The sequence below is a fragment of the Musca autumnalis genome, unplaced genomic scaffold, assembly GCF_047663935.1.
Source record: "Musca autumnalis isolate F117 unplaced genomic scaffold, ASM4766393v1 scaffold_1, whole genome shotgun sequence".
Lineage (NCBI taxonomy): Eukaryota > Metazoa > Arthropoda > Insecta > Diptera > Muscidae > Musca > Musca autumnalis.
The window spans coordinates 46,831,981-46,850,728 of NW_027411644.1; positions in this window are offsets into that span (position 1 = coordinate 46,831,981).

Below are 18,748 nucleotides of genomic sequence, written 5' to 3' on the forward strand. Positions count from 1 at the left end.
TTCAAAAAGACCATGCCTCTTAGAAACTACGTTCAAAAAGACCATGCCTCTTAGAAACCACAAACAAATAGACCATGCCTCTTAGAAACCACGATCAAATTGACCACGCCTCTTAGAAACCACGTTCAAAAAGACCATGCCTCTTAGAAACCACAATCAAATAGACCACGCCTCTTAGAAATCACGATCAAATAGACCACGCTTTTGAGAAACCACGATTAAATAGACAACGCTTATGAGAAACCACGATCAAATAGACCACGCCTATTAGAAACCACGATCAAATAGACCACGCCTCTTAGAAACCACGTTCAAAAAGACCACGCCCATTAGAAACCACGATCAAATAGACCGCGCCTATTAGAAACCACGTTCAAATAGACCACCCCTCTTAAAAACCACGATCAAATAGACCGCGCCTATTAGAAACCACGTTCAAATAGAACACGCCTATTAGAAACCACGATCAAATAGACCGCGCCTATTAGAAACCACTTTCAAAAAGACCATGCCTCTTAGAAACCACGATCAAATAGACCACGCCTCTTAGAAACCACGTTCAAATAGAACACGCCTATTAGAAACCACGATCAAATAGACCACGCCCATTGGAAACCACGATCAAATAGACCACGCCTATTAGAAACCACGTTCAAAAAGACCACGCCCATTAGAAACCACGATCAAATAGACCACGCCTATTAGAAACCACGATCAAATAGACCGCGCCTATTAGAAACCACGTTCAAAAAGACCATGCCTCTTAGAAACCACGATCAAATAGACCACCCCTCTTAAAAACCACGATCAAATAGACCACGCCTCTTAGAAACCACGATCAAATAGACCACGCCTCTTCGAAACCACGATCAAATAGACCACGCCCATTAGAGACCACGATCAAATAGACCGCGACTATGAGAAACTACAATCAAAATAGATCACGCCTCTTAGAAACCACGATCAAATAGACCACGCATCTTAGAAATCCCATTAAAATAGACCACGCTTCTTAGAAATCACGTTCTAATCGACCACGATCAAATAGACCACGCCAATGAGAAACCACGATCAAATAGACCACGCCAATGAGAAACCACGATCAAATAGACCACGCCAATGAGAAACCACGATCAAATAGACCACGCCTCTTAGAAACCACGATCAAATAGACCACGCCAATGAGAAACCACGATCAAATAGACCACGCCAATGAGAAACCACGATCAAATAGACCACGCCAATGAGAAACCACGATCAAATAGACCACGCCAATGAGAAACCACGATCAAATAGACCACGCCAATGAGAAACCACGATCAAATAGACCACGCCTCTTAGAAACCACGATCAAATAGACCACGCCAATGAGAAACCACGATCAAATAGACCACGCCAATGAGAAACCACGATCAAATAGACCACGCCTCTTAGAAACCACGATCAAATAGACCACGCCTCTTAGAAACCACGATCAAATTGACCACGCCCTTTAGAAACCACGATCAAATAGACCACGCCAATGAGAAATACGATCAAATAGACCACGCCAATGAGAAACCACGATCAAATAGACCACGCCAATGGGAAACCACGATCAAATAGACCACGCCAATGAGAAACCACGATCAAATAGACCACGCCAATGAGAAACCACGATCAAATAGACCACGCCAATGAGAAACCACGATCAAATAGACCACGCCATTGAGAAACCACGATCAAATAAACCACGCCAATGAGAAACCACGATCAAACAGACCACGCCTCTTAGAAACCACGATCAAATAGACCACCCCTCTTAGAAACCACGATCAAATCGACCACGCCAATGAGAAACCACGATCAAATAGACCACGCCAATGAGAAACCACGATCAAATAGACCACGCCAATGAGAAACCACGATCAAATAGACCACGCCAATGAGAAACCACGATTAAATAGACCACACCTCTTAGAAACCACGATCAAATATACCACGCCAATGAGAAACCACGATCAAATAGACCACGCCTCTTAGAAACCACGATCAAATAGACCACGCCTCTTAGAAACCACCATTAAATAGACCAAGCCTCTTAGAAACCACCATCAAATAGACCAAGCCTCTTAGAAACCACGATCAAATAGACCACGCCTCTTAGAAACCACCATTAAATAGACCAAGCCTCTTAGAAACCACCATCAAATAGACCAAGCCTCTTAGAAACCACCATCAAATAGACCACGCCTCTTAGAATCCACCATTAAATAGACCAAGCCTCTTAGAAACCACCATCAATTAGACCAAGCCTCTTAGAAACCACAATCAAATAGAACAGGCCTCTTAGAAACCACCATTAAATAGACCAAGCTTCTTAGAAACCACGATCAACTAGACCACGCTTCTTAGAAACCACCATCGAATAGGCCAAGCCTCTTAGAAACCACCATCAAATAGACCACGCCCTTTAGAAACCACCATCAAATTGACCACACCTCTTAGAAACCACGATCAACTAGACCACGCCTCTTAAAAACCACCATCAAATTGACCACGACTCTTTTTAAGCCCCTCCTCCTCTAATATATATCATGCTTCTTTTTAAGCCCCGCCCCTAATAGACCACGCCTCTTTGTAAGCCACGCCTATAATAGACCACGTCCCAAATTGACCACGTCTCAAATAGACCACGCCTCTAATAAACCACAATACAACACTTGTTTTAAAACTCATCTCTAATATACCACGCCTCTTTTTTTATATCACATAGAAACATTGTCGTTATTATTCACCTTTTATTCTTCCCCAAACATCATTAATACCTCAAAGCAACAAAAAATAATACAAAAATTAAAAAGTCCAAAGGTCAACAATAATTATTACAATAATAGTACAAATCTTAAAGTGAAAATTTTAACACTTTCATTGCTTATTATCATCCTATGCAATTAGTTTCGTTTTTTCTTTATTAAATTTTCCAGAGCTTCTTAACCATCTCGGATTTTAATTAAAAATATTTACCCCTTATTTTCAAATTAAAAAGCAGTAACGGAGCGGAAACAAAAGACTTCCCCTGTTATTTTCTTCTGAGAAAAACAAAAAAAAAACAAAACAATTGATTTTTCTTTTCAAAGTAACAAGTATTCAAAATTAGGTCAATGTTGCTGCTATTGCAGCTGCTGAACAAAGAAAATGAAAGCCAACTAAATTAATGATCCATTTATGCAGCTAAATGAGTGAAAGTTATACAAAAAGGCAACGAAACAGAAACTACCGAAAATTCTTAAAAAAAACAATTGCCAAAAAGTCTAGTTAAAAGAAGAGTCGATAAAAAACCAATAATGTTTGGAAAACAAAAACTGTACTACAGCAAACAAACGAAAATAAGCTAAAGGAGGAGAGAATAATTTTCTTCTTCGATGCTACTTTGGAAATATTTGGCTAACAAAGAAGATAATTATTTTAATTTAAAAATGTATTGTAGTATTATTTTTGTTTTTGTTTCCAAGATACTTTTTTTAGAAAATCAATTAATATCGCTGAGGGGAGTTTGAATGCATTCCATTAAATGAAGAAACATGTGGATTAACGAAGACAAAAGGGTCTATGACAGCAATGGGCAACAACACACCTTCGAATACACTTTCCTATGCTTATGAGCATAGGGAAGACGAACAGATGCACAACAACGCAAAAACTCGAATTCTTCACGCCCATTTATATTGTCAGAAAGCATTATTTGAAATAATTTTGGCCTATAAATTTCAAATGCTATTACCTAACTACCCTGTTATACAACTTACCACATATTCCTAACCATCTTTCCTTATTTAAAAATTCAATATCAAGAAACTTTTAAAGGAATCAATGCCTCAACACCGAATAGATAACCATCATTGAAAGTAAACTATTGTGAAAAGCAATAATATGTATTTGTTGCTTTGCAAATAAAGTTACATTTATTTACACACACACACTGATAACGAATGCCGAGAACTTTGAAAGCCACCATAAATTGAAAAGAAGACAACTAAATAAACTAAAAACAAAACCAATAGGCAGCTCAACATAAATCAAAGGATTTCCATATGATTTATTGCTTTGTTGGGGCTTTTTGATATTGCAAAGAACCCGTTAGTGAGCCCTTTATGAAACAAGCGGAAAACTTTCACTCTCAGATACATTTATGAATAGCGTGTTTTAATGTATGCGCGAATACACGATAAATACATATTTGTTTGGTTGTGTATGCATATGAGACGATTAAGGACAAAACTGTAAATCTGTGATGGTATTTATGGTAAAGAATCCACAAGAGACGATGATAAAATCGGAATCCATTTGGGCTAGGTACATAGATGAAAATGGATAATAAATATGCGGAAGTTGTTTTGAATGATATGTGGATGGGTTAAGGGTCATAATCGTTTTGGAGTATTGTGGTTTTGCAGACCTAAAAAAGGGGGAAACAAATCTTCTGTAGTTTTCATAGATAAAAGATATAAGCAATTTAAACAATATATGATAAAAGTTACTAAATTCCTATATTGGATACCAAAAGTAAGCACTTTTATGTATTCTATGTATTCTGCCTAGGTCCTTTAGTCGCTGTCCCGCAGCACTTGGGGTGTTGAGCAGGGTTTCGGAGTCGAGGTATTTTTGGGTCGACTCCGACTCCAGACCAAATTTTTTCACGACTCCGACTCCGGGTCGTCTCCGAGTGTAAATTCCTGTACTGCTAAAAACTAATAAAATGTGCACAAATTGTAACTTTTTCGTATATTTTTGCCTATATAGGCTAATCTATTGGTTTTTCCTAACATATTCTTTAGAAAGGACATCCGTTCGAATATAATACTTAACTTCAGAACATAAATATGAAGTAAAATCCATATCTATATTGTTTCTACTGAATCTTACATTGGAAAACAGCAACAAAATACAAGCACGAGAATATTCTGGGAGCAACTTTTCTTCGTGAGAAAATATTTCATGTGCCACACATTGAAAATATAACATGAAAATTTTTTAACTTTTTGGAGAGATGGGAGGTGTAGGAGATCCCTTTCTCCCTTCTTACCCATAAGCTCAAAACATTCTCATGAAAATGTTTATAGTCTGGCACAAGACTATGTGAAAATGAAGGGACAATACAAATCAAAAGGATAATATGTAGTTAAAATTATAAGCAATTCATGACCAGGTTTTAAAACGGATATAAGCCAACAATTTAGAATAGAATTCTTCGAGAGCCGAAAGGTAAAAAAATAAATAAATAAAAATCTATTTTCATGATTTTTGCCTTTATCTGAAAGAGCATAACTTAATCTGCTTTCTGAATTTTTTGTGGAAAAATATTAAGAAGTTTGTGCAGATGGCCGTCTACGAAACCCTGTTTTTATCAAAGCGTTTTGCGGTGCCTACTCTAGCTCGAAAACTAATAATTCGATTGTCATATTTTTTTTGTGGGCTTAACAAGGACATCAAAATCTAGTTATTCATCGATCGATTTTGTAAAAAATATTAGATTTTACGGAAATGGTGGACAGAAAATTACAACATTTAAATTTTTGGCTTTAATAAAATTACGTTTTTGGTCATAAAAAGGACAAAAAATATTTGAAAGTTAAGGGGTTATGGCCACTTATTGAGCACGAAAAATTAAATCAATTTTTTTTTTTTTGAAAAATATTGCACAGTTTTCTGACAAAAAGCACAAAATAATCTACAAATGATTATTCATTCCATTTATCTGAACACATTTCATCTCAAAATGATGAAACAGTATCGCCAAACAAAGATATAAAGCTACTTACTCAAGCATTATTAGGGGTCAATAAAAAATCTTTACCTTATAACTCAGAAACTTCTGTTATGGGTCCTTTGGAGTTTTTAATATATTCAATAGGCGCTTTCATTCCCAACATCAATTGAAACAATTTTTCCCAAAAGACATATGTATTTAGGGGTTTTTAAAAATGTTGGGCATTTGAACCGACAAAAATGTTCATTAGGATTAGAGATCAAAAGTTTTGCGGAGGAAGTACTAAAAGGAATGGGTATTATGGAAGTGGATCTCCAGTCACTACATATGGTGCCATAGGGGGTTTTTACAACCTTCGGGATGTTTACCCCTGAAAAAACGTTAACCATCGTAATTGAGGCAGCGAATGACTGTTGCTTCAACAAAACTCAAAGTGATTCGATAGCAGGCCTTAAAGTGAACTTAGACGAAATTTTGTGTTTGAGGTACCGGATGGAGTGGACAAATATAGTCCATATATAGTCCTGATCTATATCTAGCAGATATGTTAGGATGTGTACAGTATGGACCAATTCGGCCACTCCCTTCAAGACATTTTTGAACTTTTGTGGGGGAGGTACCTGAAGGAGTGGACCGATATAGCTTATCTTCCAACTTAAACTATGTTTGGACCAAATATTACTAAGGCCAAATTTTGGACCGAATCGGCAGATCCGATCGAGAGTTATCTTGCGCTCCAAACACCTCACACGGTGTCAAAGGGGTTTTTTTTTGCAACTTTCAGGCCATTTTCTCAGGAAGTATGGACTTGTCCTAATGAAACATGTCCGTCGTAAGGAGGGCAGTGAATACAAGTTGCTAAAAATCAGAGCGATTCGAGAGATGGCTCTAAACTGAACTTTCCGAAATTTTGTGTGGGAGGTACCCGAAGCAGTGAACCGATTGAGTGTATATTGAAACATTATCTAAGTCCGGTACACATTTTACCATGGGCAAAGTATGGACCAAATCGGTTTCTCCCTTCAAGAGTTATCGTGCGCACAAATTTTCCGAACATTATCGAACTTTTGTGGGGGACGTACCGGAAGGAGTGGACCGATATATCCCATTTTCGAATTTAAACTAAGTTTGGGCAAAATATTACGAAAGCCAAAATTTTGATCCAAATCGGTTCATCCGTTCGAGAGTTATCGTGCGCTCCAGCCAGCCAGACAGACGGACGGACATTGCTCAATCGACTCCAAATTGTCTGAAGCACATTTCGTCCAAACATACTTGGAGTCTAAAACCATTATTTCGATGAGGCACATTTTGCCCGTATTAAAGTGCATATACTCTCGTTAGCATAAATGCTGAGGGTATAAAAACTAGATTTGAATATTTTCCCTCAAAAATTATAGCCAATTTCACCCGCTAAATACTATCCTATTATCATCCAAGATGATTGGTATTTTTCTTGACCAAAACCCTTACCTCGTACAAAAATTTGCCAGTATTGAACCATAACTGCGATCTCTAGCTAGATTATGATTACACCGCACAATTGAAAATGTGGGATCCCTGTATAAAATAGGCTGTAACTCTGTTATCTGGCCACGTACATCAGCATAATTGACACCAATGGAAAGGTTTAAAATTGTTCTTCCGAATTTGACTTACGGGGGAGCAATGTATCTTCCAGCAATAAAGATATAGTCATTAAACTAAAAATTTAAGCAGTTTTCACACAAAATATTGTCTAAATATTATACTAAATATTATCTGATCATTACGTTAAATTTCAAGCTACTTCTCTGTCGTAAACCCAAACCTTACATAATATTTCGCTCCGATCAGACTAACATTGCGACTTGCAGAGCCCCTGCAAAATTGATTAAACATTTTGTTTTTGGTCCATTTCACCCCCTAAATATTTCACGATCATCGCCGAAAACTATAGGCGGTCTATTCTGGTCTGGACCCGACCTTCACACAAAATTTCGTGAAGATTGGTCCATAATTGGGGCCTGTAGCGTGACGGACGGACGCTCATTTCAAAATCGCTATATCTCGTAGAGATATGAATTTTGGTATGCCACATGGAGGGTCTACGACGAATATTTTGCGGTTTTACATGCTTTTTTTAATTATTCGAATCCCTCTTCCAAATAGGACTTTACATTTTTTTTATTTAATACAAACAAGTAAGAGATGGTTATAGTCGGACAGGGCCGCCCATGTGATACCCTACTCCACTACACCTGGACAGTATTTTCCAAGGAATTTTTTTATATGTTTGCGACATATTTTAGCCGTCCGGTTATACATACATAAGTTGGTATACATGGTAACATACCAGAGATATAAAACATACATACATACATATATACGCCGTCATTACTGGAAACGTAAGGTATTATTTTCGGTACTTTGTAATTATCAATCGGGGCTTTTTCGCTATATATTATTAAAACAAGTTAGAAAGTATCAGTCAGATGTGCCGACGGAGATATACCCTCAGCCAAAGACACAAAGAAAATAAGTAAACTCAATACCTATGATGTCTCTATTTTGTTTTTTTTTTTTCATTTTGGACCAATTACCCAAGAAGAATGGACTTTGACCCCCAAACAACTTGACCAAAAATCATGAAAAATTGAAATGTTGTGTAGCGTTACGTAAAGCTATTTTAAGGGGTTATGACCACTTATAAGCATGAGAAATGCCATTTTCATTCATTTTTTATAAAAAATCTATTAAACCTTAAGTTACATTCCATTTTTTTTTTTTTGGAAAAATCTTACATTCAAATGCCCGCATATAAAGCACTGTTTTTACTAAAGCAGTTTGCGGTACCCACTGTAGTTTGAAAAAGAATAAACCGATCAGCATATATTTTTGTGGGATCTTTACGAACCTAATAATCTTGTCCATTATCGAAAAGGAATTAAAAAAATTAATTTTTCAAAATTTTGAACAGTTAAAATCAAAATTTCGATTTTAACAAAAACCAAACACTGTACAAAATTGATATTTTTTCTGACTCCGTCAGCAGTTTTTTTTTTAAAGACTATCTCGGTTAAGCACATGATTTATGTGTACAACAAAAACATATAAAGTGCCACTTCGAGGAAAAGACGTTTTTAGTTTCTATGCTACATACAAAACACAATAAATGTTTCCCTTCGAAAGCTCATATAATAATTTTTGGCACATATTCTATTCTATATTCTATTCTACATTTTATATGAAATAATGGTACAAAGTATATAAATTCAATAGAAAGAATTCATAATATTTAGTCCCAATTTACATTAGGCGAGTTTACTTGCGGCAAGTCTCAGTTTGTAGGAGAGACACGTAACGGGTATGGAAGTGGAAAAAAATTGCTCGTACCGGCAATTTTCAGGCAATTCCTTTTATATTTTTCGTTTTTGACATTATTTTGATTGTTTTGAAAACAAAACTTGCAGAAACAGAATTGCCTGTATAAACGCAAGAGGCAAGTTTAAAAGAGAACGAGAAAAATTGCCGCAAGAAAAATCGTTTAATGTAAATTGGGACTAAGGATACAATTTTAAATATTTACAGAGTAGGATATTTAGAATTGAAAATAGACAATATCGGGCCACGTTCGGTAATGTCGCCATGTAAAATTTATTGAAGTATATTAAAGTTTTTAATCATACAGGTCCACGTTATGGTTTATCGAAGAATTTTAAAACCACAAAGAATTGCCGTTGTCTTTGCTATAGCAAAATTTTCACTATTTCGGTGATCTTAGCCTAATTTTTAAGAATATCGGCTGTCGTTGTCGTTGATATGTTTCCAAATGAAAACATTAAGAAAAATTTAACAGTTTTTGAGATATGGTGCGAAATGTATACAAATTATGGAATTTTTAGATATATTATAATTATACCCTACACCACTATGTGGAAAGGGTATTATAAGTTTGTTTTGGGAAAAATTCATGTAACACCGCGAAATATTCGTCGGAGACCCCCAATGTGGTATACAAATCTTCATATCTCGGCGAGATAATGCGATTTAGAGATGTGTGTCCGTCCGTCCGTCCGTGTGTCCGTCTGTCCATTATAAATTGTAATCAAACTCCAGGCCGCAATTATGGACCGATCGTCACGAAATTTCGTATGGAGGTCGGTTTCACATCAGAATAGATCGCTATTTGAATTGGTGATGATCGTGAAATATTTAGCGGGTGAAATGGACCAAAAACATAATTTTTATCCGATTTTGTAGCTGCTCTGTAGGTCGCAATAATAATCCGATCGCCTCGAAATTTTAAATAAGATAAGAGTATATGACAAAGAAGAAGTTTGCAATTTGAGATGGCGATCAGATAATATTTAGAGGGTTAAATGGACCACAACTTTTGTATGAAAATTGTGAAAATTTTTAATGAACAGCTTATATCTTTGTTCCTGAAAGACACATTCCCCACTCGTGAGTTATATTTGGAAGACGGTCTCTTGACCTTTCAATTGATGTCAGTTATATTGATGTACGTGATCAGATAACAGAGTTACAGCCTTATATATACAGTTTTTGTTTGTAGTGTAATCATAAACCCGCTAGAGGTCGCAATTATAGCTCAATAGTCACGAAATTTTGCACGAGGTAAGAGTTTAAATTGAAGAAAATGCCTATAATTTTACATGATGATCTGGATTATTTAGCGGTTGACATACACCATTACTTTTGTATGAAAAATATACAAATTTTATTTTTGGTCCATATTTTCATTCCTGGAGGGCATATACCGGCAAAGTAGCCTACATATGGAATAATAACTACTGACGTTTCCCCTGATGCAAATTGCAATAATGTGTCTGCTAGATAACGGGCCTACTGCCTAATATATAATGGGTTTTGTGTAGAGAACCACAATTTCCTCCCATGCTACAATTTGTCTCTATCATAACAGAGAAATTTTCAGTTCAGTTGTCAAATTGGATTTTTATACAAATATTGCAACATGGGGTCGCCTCGCCACCTATTTTATGCCTCAGGATTTATGGTAAAGGGGATACAAACAAAATACGACCAAAGATGTGTCTCATGGAAATATTGGTTTTAGACCCCAAGTATATTTGGATGAAATTAGTTTCAGACAATTTGGAGTCTATTTAGCGCTGTCCGTTCATCTGTCTCTCTTAATGTTTAACTGGCTGGTGCGCACGATAACTCTCGAACAGATCTACCGATTAGAACCAAATCTTTTACGTTATATTTTGCCCAAACTTTATTTAAGTTCGAATGTAGGCTATGTCAGTCCACACCTCCCCCAAAAAAGTTCAAAATTGTTTTCGAAAAATTGCGTGAACGGTAACTGGCGAAGTGAGCAATTGATTTGCTCCAAACTTTCCATATATTATTATTCCTTCCAGATATAGATCGGATAAGACTATATCGGACCTTAGGGTACCTCCCACACAAAATTCGGAAAATGGAAATTTAAGAGTCCTCTCGAATCGTTTTGATTTTTTTCAGCAGATTGTACTTGCGCCGCAAATCACAAGATAACTCTCAAGGGGATTTTCTGATTGGTCGAAACTTTACACATCGTATTATTTCATCCAGTCATGTGTCAGGTCGGAATATGAACTATATAGGTCCGTCCTTCGGGTACCTCCCACACAAAATTTGGGAAAAGTGCAGTTTGAGGACACGTATCGGATCTATTTGATTATTATTTTTTTTTTTTTTGAAGAAGGTTCATTTTACGGTCCCTATTCTGGTCCCTCTCCCGTGGTAAGTCATACTTAATGAGATAATGTTCCAGAAGTTCCAAAAACCCCTGCCGGCTCCAACTAAAATTACAAATCTGAAAAAATAATTCTCAAATATTTCCAAAACGCAGAATTTAGCTTATTAAAATTGATTTGGTATAGCTCCATATTACGATACCTACAGATTTCACGTATTTTGAAGCAAACTCGTGTTACAAAATAAATATTTTTTAGAGGCTGAAGGTATATCACCGTTAAATGAATATGAATAATTTTGGGATTTATAAATTTGTTTGCATGCAAAATTTTTGAATTTTTATTCATCGCCAGTTATTTCTACCGGTATAATATATATTTTTGATATCACAATATATGCCCACAATGAAATATTTTCGAAGAATAAGTGAGGTACAAGTTCACAATTTTTGGACGATAGATCTTCAATAAACTCGCAATTTTACCAACTATCAAATATACCAAATTGCATGGTATATATATTTATTTATTTAAGGTGTATTCCAAAAAGGAACCTGATATTCAAAGACAATTTGAAGATGTAGCAGGAGGGGCTAATCAATGTGAATTTTCGAATATTATTTAGAAATTTATAATTCATATATTTTTCCACAAACATCCCAGTAAAGACAAGGGAGGCTTCTCTTATATGAATGGATTCATATTTAGTTATTGATATGTTACCTAGTTTTTATCGCCGAGTCCGAAAGGCGTGTCCTAAGTTACCACCCGTAGAGACGCTTTTCGTGGCTAAAATACTCAGGAAATATCTCCAACATTACTAAGGGGTATTTTCCCACCGTTGAAAATTTGGCCTGAGAATCTAATCCGGACATTCAGCGTGCAAGGCGGTTGCACATAGCAAATTCCTAGAGGTTGTGGTGTAGGGTATCACATGGTCGGCCCCGTCCGACTATAGCCTTTTCTTACTTGTTTCTTTTTTTCATTTCTCCAAATATTTTATTTTGGCCCTTATCTACAAATTTGCTGCAAAGGTCAGAAGAAGATTTGCATTGGTTTCAGAGATATAGCCCCGAGTTGTTTAAAAAGTCGATATATAACAATGTTTAGATGGGGCCATAAAATCCAAGCTGTATCTGACTCAACAAAACGGAACTAGGGCTTTTGTACTTTGGGTCTGTACTTCCAAAAAATTCTCACTTCAAATTATTTGCACAACATTACCTTAAAATTTTTGCACAGTGTTATTTACCGAAAGAGATAGATTCTAATACCAAGATTATTTTTACTTTTAATATTATGTTACAAAAGAAGCGTTATAATTTGTTTTCTTAATTGTACGATTAGAAGTTTTTGGACTCGATGACAAACACTTTGATGGACTTAGTTCTATATAGTTTTGACAAATAACAATCGATCCTTATTGAACCCCACATAATTAGTCACTAATAATTATTTGAGAGACACTCCTCTCGATAGTTACCGCGCCCATAAGCTTTTTAGTTGGCCACCGTAGTATTTAGAGCTTTGTCAGGAAGCATAAACGTCATTTTGTAACGTCATTTTTTTAACAAAGTGTTTTACTTAGATATATAGTTTGTTCTGGGACTTATAGTAAAATTTTGTGTAGAATATTTTTTCTTTTAACAACTTTTGTCTAAAACTAAATTTTATGTTACTTTCATGCATCAACCTGAAAAAAGAACAAAACAAATTTATTCAAAAAATATTTGGGTGTTTTGTTGGCAAATTTGACGTATATATTTTCTTGATATATATTGAAAATACAGATTTCATTTATTCGGCGACTTATATTGAAATTTGATGGAGAATATTTTTGCTTTTACGTCTTCTATCTAGAATTAAGTTTTGTGGGACAAAACTTAATAAACTCAGATAAAGTACAACATTAACCATAAAACGTGATTTTACTTTTAGGTACGTTTAGGTACGATTTAGAGTTCTGGTATATTCGGGGGCGTATAGTAAAATTTAATGACAAATAATTTTGTAGAATATTTTGATCTGATACAATCTCATTTTAAGGGACTTTTTAAACGTTTTTGAAAAAATGGACCAAAAAGACCCCTATAGTGACTCGCATGAGGGTTAATTTTTTTCATAAAAAGATACCCAGCGTTGTTGTTCGTAATATTGCCAAAGACACTTTATACCTGAAATGCAAGGATTCCAAGGAATCGAATGTCGAATATTTCAAAACCTGTAGAAATGGGCGGAACTTCCCACGCCTATTTAGGTTACTTCTCGACGTAAACTTTCAAAACGACGATACACGTGTCTTCTTTTTTCGGTCCTCTTTCATAATCTGGCCGAATTATCTTGTAATTTTTTTTTTGTGTTGTACAGTGTAATAGACATTTTGTATATTCTTTAAGGAATTAGCATTTGATAGTGGTATGATATGACATGAAGAAGTAATTCAGATTTCATTGGAAGTTTCTCTCAAAAACAGCTTACAAAGAAAAATTTTTAAAATATTTTCTTACAAAACTTGTTAATGATGTACATTTTTTGTTCAGAAACTTAAGAAAATATATGTTTTAATTTGAAATCTTCAAATATACAAACATTTTTATGAGAAAAAAAATATAATAACTAGTTACAGCAGCTTAAAAAATGTTGTTCGACCAAACCATTTCGGGGGGGCCCGGGCCCCCCGTGCCCTAACTCGCATTAGACGTGGGTATATCGACTCCAAATTGTCTGAAATGGATTTCGTCTAAACAAACTTGGGGTCTAAAATCATTATTTCGATAATCTCGTGGGCTTAAATGTTGAGGATATAAACGAATATTAAAAGAATTTTAGAAATAGCTTTCGGTGATTTTTATCGAATCGGTCAATGAAAAATACCAATATTTCGAGGTACGTACAGCATTCTAATGTGTATTAATTTTTAAAAACCTGGGAATACTTCTTTCATTATTTGAAAACTTTTCTATCATGATTGCGACATTTTGTAACAAGGAATGTAAATGTAGTTCTATGCAAGAAAATCACAACAATAAAAAACCACTTATATGTTAGGCATCAGTTCATGTATCTAACCGTTATATTCATGTTGGTTTTCAAGTTTATTTTCGTAGATTGCCAAAATATGTCTCCTAGAAATAACTTATAGACTAAAAATTGAATTTGGATATTTTTTCCACAAAACTTCACCCGCTTAGAACTATCCGCTCATTATGTTAGGTCAATATGGTAGGTCAACGCACCTGTTTATCCGTTTAATTATTTTTGCATGTTTCCATTTACTTCATTATTATTTATGTTTTGCATGTAATTTCTATTTATTTTTGTTGCTATTTCAAAATCAATAATACCTACTGTCATCATTATCAATATATTTATTACTGCATGTTTGGTCCCTTTGATCGTTGTCTCTCGGTTTCTCCTTCTTGTTTCAATGTTCACTTCCCTACAATTGTTTCTCTGCTTGCGCCGACGTAAGCATAGTAAATAGATCGAAAGGGAATATTTGCATTGTTTTGATGTCTTTCTAATGCGAGTTAGAAGTAAAAGCAGCATATGCATTCCACTCAATCCTACATTGTGGGAGAAAGCACTCAGTTAGCGACGTCGATCTATATGTTTGTTATTATTTATTTTTGTACTCCTCTTTTAGCTTATTAAGAATTTACATTGTAACTGCCCCTTTTTTTGTAACAATAAATTACTTGAAAAAATAGTTGAAGCTGTGCGCATTTTATTTGTTCCTCGTTTTTCGGACTTTGGCATTTTTTGGTGGTTTTATGTTTTTACACTGGGAAGAACCCTTAGCATATAAGTTGATTGTTCAATCTGTTTATCAAATTTATGCTAGTCCAGGAAAACGCTCCTGGTTTTAACAGAAAATATCTCCGCATCAAATTGTGGACAGGATTGAAAATAAAAATTCCCTTTTAGTTCAGAATATTTTATGGTGGAGGGTATAAAAAGTTCGACCCGGCCGAACTTAACGCTTTTTAACTTGTTTGGATTAGGAAGATACAGAAATGAGTAATTCTGCGGGTTCGATCACCTAATGCACAAGTAAATAATAAAAAACATGAGGAATAACAATACAATTCCAACAGTCTCCCCATAACGCCAGCGACTTTTAAATAATAGAAACATTATGGTTATATCGTTTTACGGAAGTATCCTGCAAGAAGCGGTGGACAAAGATTGTATTATTTAAAAATCTTTAAAGTATTTCTGTTGTAAACATCTTGAGTAGCACAAATCCCTTTCAAACCCATTCAACTCTTCTTTCATGCTCCTCAATTAAAACTTCTAACTCCTTTAATCTCCAATAATCCTCTTACCATTGAATTTCATTTTGGCTACAACCATTAGCAATCATTAGCATAATCTATGCTTTCATCGACTTAACATTGATGTTATGGCTACTGACACTTTAATTAATCCTTAAGATAACTTCAACGGAATATCCTTCACTGACCAGTAATGAACTAAAGGCAAACTCAAAAAATAGCTGTTCAATGAAATGTTAAATGAAAAAGTATTCGAAAGTTTTTAAATATTTCTACTACAAACTTTTTGCTTGGAATATTGCACGATGCTTACTGGAAATTGAAAAAAAAAACAAGTTGGCGCCATTCGAATATGCAACTAACTTCATACATCAATGTCATTTAGTTAATTACAAAGTGGAAAGTACATTTTCCCTGAGAATATACAGGTACGGCGAAAGTTGTTAAAGTTAGTTATTGGAAAGAACAGAGAAAAAAATTGTAGTTTCGGTGTAACAAAATAAGTGTTTTGTGTCAGTTGTAACGAAAGTTATCGTTATTGAGCACCTATTGTTATTCAATACCCAAAGTTTTAAAAACGATAGTTCAAAATGTAAATAAATTGAATATGAAAAAAAAAAAATCATCAAAAATGTAGTTTTTGAAAGAATTTTAAGAACACCCGCCTTGCTCATACGAATCCATGCCACATTACATTTTCGGCGGTATTGGAGATATTTTCTGAGTATTTCAGCCATGTAAAACTTCTAAAACTTAAATGGTGTCCACACTTTAAATGGTGTCCACATCTTAAAAGACGCCATTCGGAATCGTCTATATCATTATAATATGTAACTATGTCTATATGAAACTTCAACATGTCTTTTCTGCACTCAACCGACAAATGGGCGTATTCGTAATTAATTAGGGTTTATCAATAGACACTTATACGCCACATATTTGTAACGTACACATCAATGTGGATAGGGTTTGTTTTGCCCAAAATTCATGTAATTGTATAACAATTTTCATCTGTCAATCAGAACTACATAAAAATGTTCCCACAACACCCCCCTCCAAACATTTGGAAGTCGGGTTCATCATCGCTCATTCTTAGGTTATGGCCTAATCAACGCAATCGTTGCATCTCGATACGTTTATCTATACTGATGTCCTTGTACAGGTCGTGGTTCAGACGACGTCGATATTCACCGTCAACGCGGATTGGTCCATAGATCTTTCGAAAAATGTTTCTCTCAAACACACCAAGCACCGCCTTGTCTACTTGCGCAGTACACAGGCTTCGGAACCATACATCAGCACGGGTAGTATCAGTGTTATGTACAGCGTTGTTTTTGTTTGACGAGGTATGGCTTTGTTCTTAAATTGCTGACATGAACCAAAATAGCATCTGTTGGCCCATATAATTCTACTTTTTATTTCACAACTGATGTTGTTTGTTGTTTTTTTACTACCTCAAAATTATAGGAACCAACGTCAACAGTTGGACCGATCTCTGTGGACGCGTTGGCTGGTTTTCTGGCCGTTTACCGCCAGACCCACTTAAGCAGACCTTTCGACTTTTGCAAAGATATCAGTTACTTCCTTTACCTATCGACCCATGATGTCAATGTCATCGGCATAAGCAAGCAACATATGGCTGTTTGTATATATTGTGCCACTTTTTTTGACCTTCGCATCTCGTATAACCTTTTCCAGCAGAATGTTGAATAAGTCAGGCGAGAGGCCATCTCCTTGTCTGAAACCTCTTTTGGTACTAAACTCTTCGGAGAGATTCTTTCCTATTTTAACTGAGGACCGAGTATCAGTTAATATCATTCTACAAAGCCAAATGAGTTTTGCAGGGATACCAAATTCAGACATGGCTTGGAATCGAAAAAAGGTGGTAGGTGTGGATCTGCATCTCTTGGGCCTTCTCCAGGATTTGTCGCAGGGTAAATATCTGGTCAATAGTGGATTTGCCAGGTCTAAAGCCGCATTGGTATGGCCCAATATTTTCTTGACCATAGGTTTTAGTTGTTTGCACAATATCCCTGACAGTATCTTGTAGGCAAAAGGGACAATACTTATGCCCCTATAGTTAGATCATACAGTCTTATCTCCTTTCTTGTGCACAGGGCACAGGATGCTCAGGTTCCAATCGTAATAAAACACATGTAAAATGGCAATTATAATAATGATAAAAACAAGTAAGAGATGGTTATAGTCGGACAGGGCCAACCATGTTATACCCTACTTCACTACATCTGGGCACTATTTTCCAAGGAATTTCTTTATAAGATTGCGATATATTTTAGCAGTCCGGTCATATATACATAAGTTAATAGACATGGTAACATACCAGAGATATAGAACATACACACATATATACGCCGTCATTACTGGGAACATAAGGTATTATTTTCCGTATTTTATAATGACCAATCGGGGTTTTTTTCGCTACATATTATTAAAACAAGTTAGAAAGTATCAGTCAGCTGCGCCACGCAGAAAAATATATGTTAGAAATATGTTTGGAACCAAACAAATATTTGTTTAGGACTGATTGTAAACAAATATATGTTTGGATCCAAACATAATTTGTTTGTGTCCAAACAATTATATGTTTGCAACATTTTGTAACATATCTCAATTTAATCTGTTTGGGTACCAACATATTTTTTATGGGTGGAGAGGATTTTTTTCAAAGAGAGTAACAAAAGGTCTCTCGCGGCTGTGGAATGCTGGTTTATAATAAAGAGCTGTATGCATGGTGTAATGCGTTTCGTGCTTTGTTGTTGTTAACCAACGTAGCAAGCGAAGAGGAAAAGGACAAAATGGTATTAATTATGTTGGTCTTTTTCCATCAGTGTTCTAGAAAACTTCGTTGAGTAAAGACGGTAAAGTGAGTGTTTTGTCTTTTCTTAAAGAAATTGTGTTTTTTAGTAAATTAAATGTCTAATACATTTTATAATTGAATTAAAAACGTGAATGGAAATATTTTAATGGACAAGGAAGAAATCGAATTTAACATT